Raw genomic sequence first — 16,972 nt, forward strand, 5'->3', positions numbered from 1 at the left:
TGACTCCTAAATCCTTCTCATAAAGTGTACTGTCGATTTTCCAACTGCCCATTGTGTATTCAAACCTAACATTTTTACTTCCTATGTGTAATACTTTACATTTACTGACATTAAATTTCATCTGCCACAAATCTGCCCAAGCCTGTATGCTATCCAAGTCCTTCTGTAATGATATAACAGATTCCAAATTATCTGCTAATCCTCCTATCTTGGTATCATCTGCAAACTTAACCAGCTTGTTACTTATATTCCTATCTAAATCATTTATATATATATTAACAATAGCAGCGGCTCTAGCACTGACCCCTGTGGAACACCACTCTTAACATTGGCCAGTTCTGATGAGGTTCCTCGCACCGTCACCCTCTGCTTCCTGTGTCTGAGCCAATTCTGCACCCATCTAAAAACATCACCCTGAACTCCCACTTCTTTTAATTTGATGCCCAACCTCTCATGTGGCACCTTATCAAATGCTTTCTAAAAGTCCAGATAAATAATATCATATGCTCCACCCTCTCTTAGCTGTAGTTTCAACATTTGTGTCAGTATTGTAGGAAGAGAATGAATTTTAAGTTCTCCATCTCCTGGGAAAGGCAAAATAATGTAGGAAATGGGTGTATGATCACTCTATTAATTATCAGTTGTACCTTCAGCAATGCTGGTAAATCATTAAAGCAATCAACAAGAGGTTCCCCAAATGATGCCATCTTAAATGTAGGTTTAGTAAGGGATCTCTGTTTCACTTTCAGGCCAGGATGCCAGAAAGGTGAAGAGATCCATACAAAATATGAAAGAAATTCATAAAATACCAAAAGTCTACATTAACACTTTTACTTTTTCTGTGGTGGATTGGATGTGACCAAAGACTTCCTTTCATAAATAACCCAAATATGTTGAAATTAACAAAAAATTAAATTTATTTATAACTTAAGGATAACAGAAGATGTGGATATATGCAAGTATACAAATGTGTGTATATATACATACACTGCATCCAGAAAGTATTCACAGCGCATCACTTTTTCCACCTTTTGTTATGTTACAGCCTTATTCCAAAATGCATTAAATTCATTTTTTTCCTCAGAATTCTGCACACAACACCCCATAATGACAACATGAAAAAAGTTTACTTGAGGTTTTTGCAAATTTATTAAAAATAAAAAAACTGAGAAATCACATGTACATAAGTATTCACAGCCTTTGCTCAATACTTTGTCGATGCACCTTTGGCAGCAATTACAGCCTCAAGTCTTGTTGAATATGATGTCACAAGCTTGGCACACCTATCCTTGGCCAGTTTTGCTCATTCCTCTTTGCAGCATCTCTCAAGCTCCATCAGGTTGGATGGGAAGCGTCGGTGCACAGCCATTTTAAGATCTCTCCAGAGATGTTCAATCGGATTCAAGTCTGGGCTCTGGCTGGGCCACTCAAAGACATTCACAGAGTTTTCCTGAAGCCACTCCTTTGATATCTTGGCTGTGTGCTTAGGGTCGTTGTCCAGCTGAAAGATGAACCGTCGCCCCAGTCTGAGGTCAAGAGCGCGCTGGAGCAGGTTTTCGTCCAGGATGTCTCTGTACATCGCTGCGGTCATCTTTCCCTTATTCCTGACTAGTCTCCCAGTTCCTGCCGCTGAAAAACATCCACACACCACCATGCTTCACTGTAGGGATGGTGCCAGGTTTCCTCCAAACGTGACGCCTGGCATTCACACCAAACAGTTCAATCTTTGTCTCATCAGACCAGAGAATTTTCTTTCTCATGGTCTGAGAGTCCTTCAGGTGCCTTTTGGCAAACTCCAGACGGGCTGCCATGTGCCTTTTACTAAGGAGTGGCTTCCGTCTGGCCACTCTACCATACAGGCCTGATTGGTGGGTTGCTGCAGAGATGGTTGTCCTTCTGGAAGGTTCTCCTCTCTTCACAGAGGACCTCTGGAGCTCTGACAGAGTGACCATCGGGTTCTTGGTCACCTCCCTGACTAAGGCCCTTCTTCCCCAATCGCTCAGTTTAGATGGCCGGCCAGCTCTAGGAAGAGTCCTGGTGGTTTCGAACTTCTTCCACTTACAGATGATGGAGGCCACTGTGCTCATTGGGACCTTCAAAGCAGCAGAAATATTTCTGTAACCTTCCCCAGATTTGTGCCTCGAGACAATCCTGTCTCAGAGGTCTACAGACAATTCCTTTGACTTCATACTTGGTTTGTGCTCTGACATGAACTGTCAACTGTGGGACCTTATATAGACAGTTGTGTGCCTTTCCAAATCATGTCCAATCAACTGAATTTACCACAGGTGGACTCCAATTAAGCTGCAGAAACATCTCAAGGATGATCAGGGGAAACAGGATGCACCAGAGCTCAATTTCGAGCTTCACAGCAAAGGCTGTGAATACTTATGTACATGTGCTTTCTCAATTTTTTTATTTTTAATAAATTTGCAAAAACCTCAAGTAAACTTTTTTCACGTTGTCATTATGGGGTGTTGTGTGTAGAATTCTGAGGAAAAAAATGAATTTAATCCATTTTGGAATATAGCTGTAACATAAAATGTGGAAAAAGTGATGTGCTGTGAATACTTTCCGGATGCACTGTATATATATATATACTTCGCCCCCTGCTTGCTTTGCTCACCAACCCCAGTGTCCGTGCCGAACTTGAATCGTCCCCACATAAATCAAAGTCATCCAGACGATCTGGATCTGCAGAATTAGATCTGGACCACCCTGTACTGACAAGAGACAACTTCCTGCTATGTGCGTAACAATACAAGCAGGCTTGCTATTGAGAATGAATTGGGGCAGCAAGGGGCGGTTCATCACCAGCCAACATCACAGTCACCTCCACTACAGTATGCTGCCTGCAGTGTCTCATCGCACCACCGCCTCCATTCAACACGCAGTCATCCGAGGCACACTACAATGCTACCCCCCCGCCTCCCCGTTCACCCTCAATGGCCTCTGTTCAGCCATAACAGGGTCACCACTTGCAGCATTACCAGCCGCCCACCTAGAACGAATGGGGCAGCCGTGTGTGGTGGGCGGGCAGTGAAACCGCTTGCCGCCGGGAGCCGCCTGATGGACACTACACTGCACGAGCAGCGAAATCGACCCCCTCCAGCCTCCATCCAGCCACCGCTTGAAGCGTCCCCGGGCCGAAGATGATGGAGCGGCAGTTACTGAGGCGCATGCGTCGCAGCTGCGGCCCTGTTCGTATGTCGTAGGTCGGATGTCCGTAACCTGGGGACTATCTGTGCAAACTATTAAAAATTTTTTTTCTTTAAATTGTTGCTATTTCATTAGTTTCACTTTTATTTCAGAACTTCTTTAAAAACAATATTTGGAATCTTTAGAGTCCCAACATGCTGAATCTTTTAAATGAGGTCCGTGAGACATGTGTTTAATGAGTTTGTACCATAATTCAGGATAGGTTTCTCTGTTTGGAATTTCAGCTCAGACAAAACAATCTGCATCATCAGCAGTTAATAATTTTTTTTGCAAAATAACCAATAAATGCATGTGAGGTAAACCCTGTTTTTGAAATTCTTTAACTTAAACTTCAAAGCCTTGCAATATTTACATATTTCAGACATATCACCTATGTCCATATATTCGATCTCTATTCGCCTTTTCGTTATTTCTCCGGGTAATAATTTCTCTTTGTTTGCGCTAATGCAATGTTTACTTTCTTTTTTTTTGACACTTTCGTTTTTTTCTGCTCTCATATTCTATATCTTGCTTTGCATGTGTTTTGCACCTACGCTTTTTTTTTGAGTCTTTTGAATTCCACTGCTTTCATTATTTCTAACCTGCCCTGCATGTGTTTGGCCCCCTTGTTTTTTAACCTCTTTATGTCGTTTTACTTTGTTTTATACTCTTTGTCTTTTATTTCTGACCTCGCTTTGTCATACTATTTTTTCAATTACACCTGGTCCATGATGATTATTTTCCCTTTGTTCGAGTAATAATTTCCTTTTGTTTGTGCTAATGCCTTTCTCTGCATGTGTATCGCACCATCGTTTTTTTTTTTTGACCCTTTCGAATTCCACTGCTTTTATAATCACTAACCAGCTCTGCATGTGTATAGCGCCAACGTTTTTGAATGTCTTTATGAAGTCCTACTTTGTCTTTTACTCCTTCTTTTAATTCTGAGCCCGATTGGACTTACTTTTTTTTTCAATTCCACTTGTTCCGGGCTGATTATGACTTTCTTTATTTTCTGAATTTGCACCTCGATTATTCTTTTTCTTTGTTGCATTTTTTTCTCTCCAACGCTTTTGAGTCTCTTTTCTCTGCGCTGCACTTTCTTCTTCACTTAGTCGTCGACGTTTTGTCTATAACGTATTGTCCTTACGCTTTATATGTGCTGAGAGCTCTGGATCTGTTTGTGCTCAAAGCCTTGACACAACTGAATGTTTTGCTGCCTGCTGTCTTATTTGATATTGGTTGTAAGTAGGGCGTGTCTTGCAAGAATCTCATGTTCTACGTCCCCGCGAGGCAGTCCTGGCTCAATCTCTTGGCACAAAGTCTCATGTTTAAGGTCCCCGCTATACACTCCGTGGCCAATCCCTTTCGTCTCACGGGTCTTTTAAGTGTCTTCCGTGATCTTCACGTGAAGATCATGTCTCTTCTCCCTAGTCTTTCTCTCCCAGGATTTTTTTTTATAATAGAGAGATATCTATAATCTATCTATCTATCTATCTATCTATCTATCTATCTATCTATCTATCTATCTATCTATCTATCTATCTATCTATCTATCTATCTATCTATCTATCTATCTATCTATCTATCTATATATATATATATATATATATATATACAGTAAGAAAATCCGCGAAGTAGAAACCATATGTTTATGTGGTTATTTTTATATTGTCATGCTTGGGTCACAAATTTGCGCAGAAACACAGGAGGTTGTAGAGAGACAGGAACGTTATTCAAACACTGCAAACAAACATTTGTCTCTTTTTCAAAAGTTTAAACTGTGCTCCATGACAAGACAGAGATGACAGTTCTGTCTCACAATTAAAAGAATGCAAACATATCTTCCTTTTCAAAGGAGTGCACGTCAGGAGAGAGACAGAGAACAAAGCAAGCAGTCAAAAAAAAAATCAATAGGGCTTTTTGGTTTTTAAGTATGCGAAGCACCGCCGGTACAAAGCTGTTGAAGGCGGCAGCTCACACCCCCTCCGTCAGGAGCAGGGAGAGAGAGAGAGAGATATTTAGATAGAGAGAGGGTGAGAGAGAGAGAGAGAGAAAGAGAGAGCCAGAGAAAAACAAAGTCAAAAATCAATACGTGCCCTTTGAGCTTTTAAGTATGCGAAGCACCGTGCAGCATGTCCTTCAGGAAGCAGCTGCACACAGAAGCTAGCAATGATCCTATCGTCTAGGTGTGCGAACAGCCCCCTGCTCACACCCCCCTACGTCAGCGCAAGAGAGAGAGAGAGAGAAAGTAAGTTGGGTAGCTTCTCAGCCATCTGCCAATAGCGTCCCTTGTATGAAATCAACTGGGCAAACCAACTGAGGAAGCATGTACCAGAAATGAAAAGACCCATTGTCCGCAGAAACCAGCGAAGCAGCGAAAAATCCGCGATATATATTTAAATATGCTTACATATAAAATCCGCGATGGAGTGAAGCCGCGAAAGGCGAAGCGCGATATAGCGAGGGATCACTGTGTATATATATATATATATATATATATATATATATACAGTATATATATATATATATATATATATATATATATATATATATATATATATATATATATATATATATATATATATATATACACAGTATATATATATATATATATATATATATACACAGTATATATATATATATATATATATATACACAGTATATATATATATATATATATATATATACACAGTATATATATATATATATATATATATATATATACACAGTATATATATATACATACACAGTATATATATATATATATATATATATATATATATATATATATACACACAGTATATATAGTTATATATATCTATTATATAAAAAATCTTGGGTCAAGACGTGATCATCTCGGAGAGACACTTTGACGTCATGCGAGACTAGACATAACAACCTTAGGAAGCAAGACCCATGAGACGGTGACTTTTGCATGTCATGCCCAACTTACAAACAATTTAAAACAAGTTCACGGACATCTAACCTTGCAGTTGTTGGAATGCTTTCGGCAGACACACTTCATGTGCTCCCAGCTCTTAAAAATGCTATACGTTCTAGATGGCATGTGAACAACTAAGTGAAGGCAATAAAGGATGTACAAGAGAACAATAATAATCTATGTGCAAATTCAGAAAATAAGGAAAGTAATAATCAGCCTGGACCAATAGGAATTGAAAAGCTTGTAGGTCAAATCCGGGTCAGATAGATATATATATATATATATATATATATATATATATATATATATATATATATATATAGATGAATGACAATAGTAAACAACGTTAAACATAAAATTATGAAAGCTCAGTTTAGCCTTTTCTCTCCTATGGAAAAAAAACTATTTGCTTGTGAATTCTGATTTTATTGGTAGCCTCTCATGTGGGGCCTTATTAAATGCATTCTGAAAATCATGGTAAGTAATATGCACCTCTCTTATTGTGTCCTTGTGTTACCTCCTCAAGAGACTTGCATCATATTAGTAAAACAGAACCTGCCTCATTTGAACCCATGCTGACTAGTAAAACACATGTCCTCGCCATTTCTGTGCAGTCATTTCCTTAATAATTTCTTCCGTTAGTTTATCCATGATGCATGCTAAGCTTGCTGGCCTGTACTTACTTGGAATTTTTATATAGCACATGAGGGATTGAGTTTGAGGTGGGGGTCATCAGCGACATCTGTGTATTTTTGCCACAAAAGAGAAAATCTAAAAGCAGTTTGTTAATTTTTTTTATACTAGACCTGTATTGTGGCTGCATGGTCTTGTGCTGACCTCTCTCTAAATGTGTTAATGGTTAAGTACTTGCAACTATGTAAACAGTATTAAGCCTTCAAAGGAACTGACTTGTAGGTAGACAAAATGCCATTTCTAATATACTATGCATTAGACTACTTTCCATATTTTATCCTCATATATTGTGACCAAATATTCAAAATACAACTTGCGTGTAAAGCTTCTACTCAAGCGAGCATTTAAAAAAGTGTTATGTAAGATGCTGACTTACAAATGTCAAAAAAAAAACAGAACTAGAATAAAATAAAATCCTTGCACTTCTTCATTTGACATTTGGGTAGAGTGTTATCAACCAAGTAAGATGCAGAATATTAGCCATAAAATAAGGTTTTGTGAGAATAACACTTAAATGCATTCTGATTTTATTTGTCTCAGAGAGAAGACATCCTAGTTTTTTTTTTAGCTTTTGGTTATGTATTTTATGATTTTTTTTTATAAATAACAGGCAAAGCAGAAAATAACTTCAATATATACTTAGTAATGCAGATACATTTTAACAGTGTCTGCTGGGCTAGAGAGCTAAACTATGCTAAACAATCCAGTTTGTATATGTAGTCTTTAGACGGCAAGCATTGTGGTAGAGTGGGCACTTGTCTTGTGATCCAACCTTGAATGGGGTGCCAGTCCATCACAGATCCAATTCACACACGCACACTAACACAGGACCAATTTAGACTTAAAAAAAATCAGAAAATTTGGTGAAAAAATGTGTATATATTTATAATTTAGGGGTATGTTAAATCATTTCTTTTTCCTAAAAATATGTATTTTTTTCACGTTATGTTTTATTACTAGATTGAAAGTTAGTAAGTAAATAATAGGTGAATAACAGAAAAAGGTTGCAGCATACAAGGAATGCACATAGTGTGGATGTGATTTGTAGTCCACACCCTTCCTTGCATCATTTGTTCTGTTTTGCGTGCACTGCTGAGTCAATTTATTCAACAGGGGCTGTGGGGCACTCTGTCACTAACTTACATGATGCCACAGAGGTAGAAGGTGAAATGGGCAAACCACAACTGTAATAAAAATAACATAAGGAGACAGAAAGCAAAAGAAAAAAGTTGCTCCTTTTCTGTTTATTAAAGTCTGTGGATCAGAAGAAAATGTCCTTACTCTAATATACATTTTAAGCCGAAAACAGATGTACCTCAACATTTGTAATTCAAAACCTCTACTGTGTATAACTAGCGTTTCTGTTTCAATATAAATATATCACAGCTGTCAGTGAAAGCTCTTAGTAACAACAATGCTGTGAAAAGTTAATTGCCCACTTCTTTAGTTCCTTCATTATTGAAAATGTTTGACTATGATGTATATTTAGAGTGAATAAATAACATGTATGAAAACTGAGTTTTCTATATTTTTTTTAAATTAATTTTCATTGTAATCATTCCATACAAACAGATCAATTTATAACCCAACAAATTTGAAGACTAATCAAACCCCACCCCTGAGAAGGAGAGCTTAGCTAAAGGAAAATTGCTTAAGGCTTTTTAATAAGGCAACATTAAACAAAAGAAAGGGAGAAGTAAATATCTATGTAAATAAGAGTTGGAGAAGGGAGTTAAATGCGGTAATAGTTATTTCTCTTATTCTAAAATAATATTGATTAAATCCTGCCATGTTTTGAAAAAATTTTGTACAGATCCTCTAACTGAGAATTTGATTTTTTCCAATTTCAAATAATATAAAACATCGGTTTCCCACTGACTTATAAGAGGAGAATTAGGATTCTTCCAATTTAACAAAATAAGTCTGCGTGCCAAAAGTGTAGTGAATGCAATCACCGTTTGCTTGTCCTTCTCCAATTCAAGTCCATCTGGAAGAACACCGAACACAGCTGTTAATGGGTTAGGAGGGATTGTGATACCAAGGCTGTCTGAGAGGCACTTAAAATTTTTTGTCCAAAATGATGTTAGTTTGGTGCAGGCCCAAAACATGTGACCCAGTGAGGCAGGAGCTTGGTTGCAGCGTTCGCAGGTTGGATCCTGCCCTGGAAACATTTTGGACAGTTTTAAGCGAGACAGATGGGCTCGATATATAATTTTTAGTTGAATAATTCTATGCTTTGCGCATATAGAACTCGAGTGAATTCTCTGCTTTGCTACCTTCCACTCCTTTTCTGATATATTGATTAAGAGATCTTCTTCCCAATGTCCTCTTAGATCTTTCAAAGGTAGGGACTCTAATAAGATTTTATATATTGCGGAAATAGTGTTTATTTCCTCGAAATTGAGCAGTATTTTTTCCAGCATTGTGGAGGGTGCAAGGTGGGGGAAATCGGGCAATTTCTGTTTAACAAAATTTCTAATTTGAAGATAGTAAAAGAAATGTGTAGGTGGGAGGTTGAATTTTGAACGTAATTGTTCAAAAGATGTAAATATGTTGTCTATATAAAGATCTCTGAGCATTTTAATCCCAAAACTTTTCCAGGTATTAAAAACTGGATATACTTGCGAAGGTTGAAAGAGGTGGTTCTCTTGCAGAGGTGCCACTGATAAAAGATTTTCCATCTTAAAATGCTTTCTAATTTGGTTCCATATTCTGAGTGAGTAAAGCACAATTGGGTTATTAGTATATTTGCGATAACTTTCATTTATTGGAGAGCAGAGCAGGGAATATAAAGAAGTACTACAGGATTTTACTTCTATTGCGGACCAAGCCTGTGTATGTTCATTTATTTGTGTCCAGGTTTTTATGGCTTGTATGTTTGCTGCCCAGTAATAAAACTGAAAATTAGGTAAAGCCATGCCACCTTCTGCCTGAGGTCTTTGTAGGGTCGCTCTTCGGATACTTGGGTGTTTTGAGTTCCAAATGAATGAGGTTATTGTTGAATCTAACTGTTTAAAAAACGATTTATTGATATATATTGGAATGTTTTGAAATAAAAAGAGAAGTTTAGGAAGGATATTCATCTTAACAATGTTAATTCTTCCGGCTAGAGTGAGATGAAGGGTTGACCATCTATGCAAGTCTTGCTTAATTTTTTCCATACAGACGCCAAAATTTTGTTGATAAAGAGCTTTATGTTTACTTGTGATATTTACCCCATGGTATTTAAACTGATCTGCTATGGTAAAAGGTAGGGTGTCTAATTTAATATTATATGCTTGTGAATTCACTGGAAAGAGTATACTTTTATTCAGATTAATTCTAAGACCAGATATCTTTTGAAATTCTGTTAGTGCTGTTAAAACAGCGGGGACAGTGTTTTCTGGGTCTGATATATATAAGACCATATCATCTGCATATAGAGAAATTTTCTGTTCCAGTCCTTCTCTGACAATCCCCTTTATCTGATAAGAATTTCGGCAGTGAACCGCCAGTGGTTCAATAGCGATTGCAAACAACAGTGGCGACAAGAGACATCCTTGTCTGGTACCACGTTCTAGTTTAAAGTAGTCTGAGCAAATGTTATTAATACAAACTGAAGCTTCTGGATTGGTATACAGTAGTTTGATCCATGCACAAATATTCGGGCCAAACCCAAATTTCTCCAATGCAGTGAAAAGGTAATTCCATTCAATCATATCAAATGCTTTTTCTGCGTCTAATGATAGTAATATCTCTGGGGTGTTTGATTTTGCTGGTGAATATATAACATTAAACAAGTGTCGGAGGTTTGAAGATAGGTGTCGGCCTTTAATAAATCCAGTTTGATCTTGTGATATTACCGAGGGCAGCACTTTCTCCATCCTTCTAGCTAGGATTTTTGAGAGTATCTTAACATCATTATTCAGGAGTGAAATTGGTCTGTATGATGCACATTGTAACAAGTCCTTATTTTGTTTAGGAAAGACGGTGATTAATGCTTGTCGAAATGTTTGAGGTAGTATTTGGTTGTCTCTAGCTTCTGTAAATGTTGCCAATAAGAGGGGAGCTAGCTGAGTGGAGAATTTCTTATAAAATTCTACGGGGTATCCATCAGGGCCTGATGATTTCCCGCTTTGTAGTGACTTTATAGCGTCTAGTAATTCTGTTAGCGTTAGAGGTTTATCCAGTTCCTCAGCACTTAAAGCATCTATTTGTGGTATCTGTGATGTATCCAGAAATGCATTAGATTGTGTGTTGTCTTCTTTGGGCTCAGTGGAATATAAAGACTTATAGTAATCTCTAAATGTGTGCATTATTTTATTATGGTCGATTCTTGTTGGTGATTACTGGTATTGCATTGTGAACTTCTTGTTTATGAATTTGTTGAGCTAAAAGCTTATTAGCTTTTTCTCCGTGTTCATAGTAATGCTGTCTAGACTTATAAATAAGTTGTTCAGTTTCTTTAGTTGTTAAGATGTTAAGTTCTGTATGCAGGGCCTGCCTTTTCCTGTGGAGAACTTCATTTGGACGCCTGGCTTGTTCTTCATCTATTCTAGTAATTTCATTTCTTAGCTCTGACACTTTCTTGGTTTCTAATTTATTTCTGTGGGAAAGATATGAAATAATCTGTCCTCTTAAGAAGGCCTTTAGAGTTTCCCAGAGTGTTCCTGCAGAAACCTCTGTGGACGTGTTTGTCTCTAGGAAGAAGCTGATTTGTTTGGATATAAATTCTGTGCAGTTCTCGTCTGCCAATAAAAGAGGGTTAGATAGATAAGACGCCATCTGCGAGGTGAGTGTGAGGGGCTTATTGATTTTAGCTCCAAGACTAGAGGGGCATGGTCAGAGATAACAATTGTGTCATATTTGCATGATTTAATTGTAGGCAGGAAATTATTATCTATAAAAAAATAATCAATTCTTGAGTAGCTATAATGCACTGGTGAGTAGAACGAATATGTTCTTGAGTTTGGGTTAAGAAACCTCCAGGGGTCTGATAAGTTGTGATCATTTAAAAACTGTGTAATTATCTTTGCAGTATTAGATGTCGTCCCCCCTGTCACAGGAGTCCTATCTAAAAGTGGATTTAAAACACAATTGAAGTCCCCAGCCATTATAATTTTATGAGTGTTCACATTGGGAATGGATGCAAATAGATTTTGCATGAATTCCTTATCATCAACATTGGGTGCATAAACATTTATCAAAATCATTTTACTGTTATATAAGTTGCCCATGACCATCACATATCTCCCTTCAGGGTCCGACACTACATCTGATGCTACAAATGGAACTGTTCTATGTATGAGAATTCCCACCCCTCTAGTTTTCTTTATAAAGCTAGAATGGAACATTTGGCCAGTCCAGTCTTTTTGTAATCTGAACTGATCCTTGGTTAGTAAGTGGGTCTCCTGTAAAAATACTATTTTAGCGTTTAAGCCTGTTAGGTGAGAGCATACTTTCTTTCTCTTTAATTCGTGATTCCAGCCTTTAACATTCCAGCTCACAAAGTTAACTGTCTCTTCATGGAGACATAGATTCTGAGTTTTTAATGTCGTTTTATAGTTTTAATTGGTAATATGGCAGTTTTAATCTTAGTTTCAAGATTCCCCATGAGTTATTGCATTTTAGCCTATTGTTGCATTGATATTTATAATTATAAGGATTACAAAAATAGATTAGATATAACCTGCTCTCCTTCTCTCCCCCCTTTATCCCCCCACCCCCCCATTTTGCCTCCCCACATGAGGCTAGATCCCACTTCGCGATGTTCCAGTCCTCTGACATACAAAGAGACAGAGCACGTCCAAAACAAAACAAACCCCACCCTGCAGCGGCGTTAGAGAATTAAAACAGAGATATCTTTTGCAGCTAAATTCTTAATACTATCTGCCGAAAATATTCTCATTAACAGTATTTAAGCTTGAAATAATCTTCAGCGCTTTTAAGTTAAGATATTAAGATTAAAAAAAAAAAAAAGAATCAACCCTGGGAATGATTTTAAAAACTAGTCTAGGATAAACCTGGTAATTCCTACTGTAATAGTATAATGGTAATAGTATAAATAGTAGAAAAAGCAATAAACCAAGGGTATGATGTTAAACAGTCTACTTTAAGGTATAGTAGAATAAAAAAAAAGAAGAAAAAAAACGAATCCTACTTTAATTACTTCCACATTTTCACACTCAAGTCTATAACTCTATAACTCTGATTAAAACATAAACATATAAAGTCCAGATAAAGAAAAGGATGTATAATTATAATACCAGTCTCTTTAAACATGGATCCAGAGAGCAGATCATAGGTCCTTCCCGTGCCTTGATAGAATACGGCTCCTTATTAACTTTCAAAAAAGTGTCGGAAACAGCTTCTTCAGTTCCTTTTCAGCTTCTTCTTTGCTTAGGAAAATATAATATTGATCTTGAACTTCCACTTTCAGTTTGGCGGGATACAAGAGGCTGTATTTAATATCGGCTTTCCGTAGCAACTTTTTAATGTCAATGTAGGATCTGCGTTTTGCAGCTGTTGATGGTGAGAAGTCGGGAAAAATACGAATAAGATTATTTTCGAATATAATCTCTTGCTTGTGTCTGAGAAGTGCCATCACATCAAGCTTACATCGTAGTCACTCGAAGCGGACAATAAAAGACCTAGGTTTAAAGGTGCTTGGTCTGTTTGTGCGATAAGCCGTGGCTATCTCAATGTCGAGTTTAAAGTCATCTCCAATTATTTTAGACAGTAATTCTACTGCAAATTTCACTGGGCTTGAGCTTGAGCTTTCTCGTTTTTCAGGTATACCCTCAATTCTTATATTATTTCTTCTGCACCCATCCTCCAGGGCTGCAAGTCTGTCTCCAAGTTTTTTGCATTCGGAGTTCGCAGCTGTGGCTTTTTCATCGGCGTTAGACGCCAGTTGTTCCGCTGTTTCAACTCGAGCCGTGAGTTCCTGCTTAATGTCTTCCAGCTGATCTGAAACGTCATTAATATGGTCATCAAGCATTTTCAGTTTGGAATTAGTTTCTTCGATGTGTTCCACTAATTTCTCCAACATGCCTTTAAAGTTCACGTCAAAACGTTTAAATAGACGCGTTTCCTTATCTTTGTTATCCTTCTTAAGCTCAATGGTCACCTTCTTAAGATCATTTTTGTTATCTTTCTTAAGCTCATTCATGGCCGTAACCATGGCAGTGGCCAGTGTAGCGATCATCTCTTTCAGTTCGGACAGTTCGCTTCGGCTTTCGTGCTCCGCGAGTGGAAATGCAGCTCCTGTTACAGCAGGTGCTGCAGGCTCGCGATGAGTAGATGAGAGCACATCCTGCAGGGCCTTTTCTAGTCTCGAATGATCCTCAGAAATCGGCGATCCATCGCGACCTGTATCACTTGCACCTTCGCTCCCATTTTCACTCTCGACTGGAGACAATACAATGGAGCGGGGTCCCAGGAAATCTGCGCATTCGTCTGCCTGTTCCAGGTCAGTCTCCGTGAGGCCATACCTTGCACTTGCACTCAGGCCAGAAGTCTGTCCAGACTTTGATGCAGCTTTAAGTTTCTTTTCCGGTTCTTTCTGACTTTTCTTCTTGTTACTCATGCTTGTATATTGTAGTGGAAGTTCCTTGGTCGGGTTAAATACAGGATACCTCTAAATAATATGAAATACGTGGGAAAATAAAGCCGCTGCTAGCGGAGCTCTGCTTCAGACGTCCATCTCCTATAAACGGACGGAAACCGGAAACTTGAGTTTTCAACTTACACCTAGTACAGGTATCTGGTTGCACCACTTTAGCTGTGATGACTACAACCAAATACCTTCATATAATTCAGTGCCAGTCTTTACTTTGTGGTGTTAAAGAATTCTAACCTACTCTGCCTCACAGAACTGCCTTGCAAACACATGTGCAAGCTTTTGAGCATGTTTTAGATCTGCACTTTTAGTAAGCTGGTGAGGAACTTTTATTTTAATTCATTTAAGCCATTCTAATGTGACTAGCCTTTGTTTATTAGATCATTGTTGTGCTGTATGACACAACTGTGTCTCAGCTTCAGCTATCAGACCTACAAAATCTGATGAATTTTCTGATACAGAGCAGAATTAATTCTTTCCATTATGGCAAATTGTCCTGATCCAGTGACACCTTAGTATCCCCATACGGTATGGAATGAGAGTGTCAAGAAACTACAAAATAAGACTGACATTGTGGTATCAGCATGCCCTGGAATTTGTGTTTTAACTTGTGTGTAAGGCAGCTGAACTTTAGAAAATATTCAGATATGGTTTTGCTATAAGAAATAGACTTCTTCTAAGAACCTGTTTGAGAACATTCTGTAGTGTGGGCAGAACTGAAATTATGTACTGAAGCAAGCAACACTATGCCTGAAAGGCTACTGAAATTCCAGTAGTCAAATAAGTAAACGTGTTAGTAATTGTGATGGACAACACACATGTGGTGGGTGTGTCGGTTGGGATGGAGCATGATTTCTTAACTGGTCAGGAGGCCAACCCTATGCTGCCATAAGAAACAGGGCAAAGATCGTCCTGTCTCTCCCAGAAGACAGGCAAAAGATGCCAATGCGACAGAGAGTACACTGGTGTTGTGGCTGGGTTGGACCAAGGAGTAATACCCGGCTTGGAGGACAAAATAGTGGAAAGACGTGGGGGACAACCTGGCAGGGCTATGTGCTCCCCTGACACAATAGCAGGCAGCTTTCCTGAGCAATTGTACCTGTGCAGATACCTGCAAGGCACACTGAATATTGTAGTCCTCTAGAACAGCCTTGCTGGGTTCAGTGGGGGCCACCATGGGGTGCTACAGGGATTCCTCATCCCTGCTTTACAGGACTTCCGTTTGACCCAGAAGTACTTCCGCCGGGCTATGCCCTAGCATCGGAAGTACACCTGGGTGCGGGATAGAAGCTGCTGCTCCACCTTATCCAGGCAGAGAGGAGTAGAGGAGAAGAAAAAAAAGCAAGAACAGGAAGAGAATGTGTTTATTGTACTACTGGAACCTTTGTGGAAGGTAGCTGTAAAAATACGGTAAACCACAGAGCTTGTGTCTGTGTGATTGTGCCAGGGGCTTGGGGTTCTCTGGTACCCTCTAGTGGCAATACTACTTAAAACTTCTAAAAGCATCCAATTGTTCTATAAGATTTTATTATAAATTAACTAAGGCTGATTAAAGGAAGGAAATGTATGTAAGGGATATAAGAAAGAAACTGGGCGTTAACAGCTCTTGTGTAGAGGGAAGAGTTGCTGACCACCTAATTGGCAAAATGTAGTTAGAAAAAATTTATGTAAAAAAAAAGTAAAGAGAAAGAGAGATTGTAATATCTTGTCAATTACATGCATAGGAGCAGCTGAGAGAGAGAGAGAGAGCTGTTGTGTAGACAGGTGGTAAGTGGCCAGAGCGCGGCACAAGTTTAAGAATTTCTTCAGAGATGCTTTGGATGAAATGTGCTTTATGGCAAAAAAACTGCAGTGACAGTAAATTTGTGTTGTAAAAGCCATAAGCTGTTATAGCTAAAAATCAGATAAAGATGAAAGACTAATCAATCAGGAACATTTTTCTAAAATTAAATTTTCAAGTTTTAGTTAATGTTTTGGATGACCGCAGACATTTAAAAATTAGGATATTAAGAAGGCCAGATTACAATAAACTCAGTAAAATATTATTGTCTGTTGCTACACATTAAATTGTGTGATGCATTTCATAACTAATGCTAGCATTTAAATATAGTGCTGTGTATTGTTAACATGGACTAGAATATACTGATACTACAGTATCATTAGAAATCTGCAATATTTAGAAGCTGTATATCTTGTTAAAATTACTTATCACAAATAGTGCAGTCTATGAAAGTGGATGCTACAGGCTGATACCACAAATCCCTGTAGTCTTCCCTAACCTCAGCTGGTTCACCACCTGTGCAATCATCCACTGCTGGAATATACGCTATCTCATTGAGGTATAAAAATAAGCATGACAGGGATGACTGCAAGCCGTTTCAGCATCCATGTACATTTGTAACAAGCCTTCTGACAATAGAGGTATTATCTGATAATAAAGGTCTAATACTTTTAACCTGGTATGGTTGTGAAAAAAAATATATCATTGCATCCGTACACTAAAGCTGTCTTTTATTACATAACTGTTTATTGCACTTATC

The 16,972-nt window shown here is 38.1% G+C and overlaps 1 protein-coding gene across 1 annotated transcript in view; it reads left to right on the forward strand.

Annotated features, from left to right (window-relative positions):
• mettl25 (methyltransferase like 25) overlaps positions 1 to 16,972 on the forward strand; it is a 145,820-nt gene that overhangs the window by 2,403 nt on the left and 126,445 nt on the right. The gene's annotated exons all lie outside the window — the stretch shown is intronic.

This window comes from Erpetoichthys calabaricus, chromosome 1 (genome assembly GCF_900747795.2).
Source record: "Erpetoichthys calabaricus chromosome 1, fErpCal1.3, whole genome shotgun sequence".
NCBI classification, from domain to species: Eukaryota; Metazoa; Chordata; class Cladistia; order Polypteriformes; family Polypteridae; genus Erpetoichthys; species Erpetoichthys calabaricus.